Below are 724 nucleotides of genomic sequence, written 5' to 3' on the forward strand. Positions count from 1 at the left end.
AACAGCAGGTTAGGGCATTTGAACTCCTGAAAATAAAATGTTTATTAAAAAAGTACACACATACTATGCACATATATGTAAACACACATACTGTATACATAATATATGCAATCTCCATATTATTAATAGTAATATACAAATGCATATACGTGCATTCTCTAAATTATTCCCAAGTATTCTCCATTTGAAGATAGAACATCTGACATCTACCTAGAATGCATATACGTGCATTCTCTAAATTATTCCCAAGTATTCTCCATTTGAAGATAGAACATCTGACATCTACCTAGAATGCATATACGTGCATTCTCTAAATTATTCCCAAGTATTCTCCATTTGAAGATAGAACATCTGACATCTACCTAGAATGCGACTTGAATAGTTTGCTACCCCACAAGAGGGGGCTCCTTTTTTTTTTTTTTGGCGGTGCTGGGGATTGAACCCAGGGCCTTGTGCTTTCGAGGCAAGCACTCTACCAACTGAGCTATCTCCTCAGCCCCATAGGGCTCCTTGAAGGCAACCTGTGTTTTGAAACTGTAGCCACCATCAGCATAAGCTATTACATCTGATTGACACTTCCATTTAGCTTTGCAGGGTCCAGGGTATATGCAATAATAATTTTTCAGATTGCTATGTTCTCTGTTATTGATTTGCTTGCTTCTCTACTTTGGAATTCTGTTGTAGACGTTTTAGTTTCTTCCTCTTCTAGGCTGTGTCAGTGTGG

At 37.7% G+C, this 724-nt stretch overlaps 1 non-coding gene across 1 annotated transcript; it reads right to left on the reverse strand.

Annotated features, from left to right (window-relative positions):
- Positions 1-421: 421 nt before the first annotated feature.
- Positions 422-498, reverse strand: Trnas-cga (transfer RNA serine (anticodon CGA)). Its single transcript has one exon. It is a non-coding gene; the product is annotated as a tRNA-Ser (tRNA).
- Between the last annotated feature and the right edge of the window lie 226 nt (positions 499-724).

The sequence above is a fragment of the Sciurus carolinensis genome, chromosome 10, assembly GCF_902686445.1.
Source record: "Sciurus carolinensis chromosome 10, mSciCar1.2, whole genome shotgun sequence".
Lineage (NCBI taxonomy): Eukaryota > Metazoa > Chordata > Mammalia > Rodentia > Sciuridae > Sciurus > Sciurus carolinensis.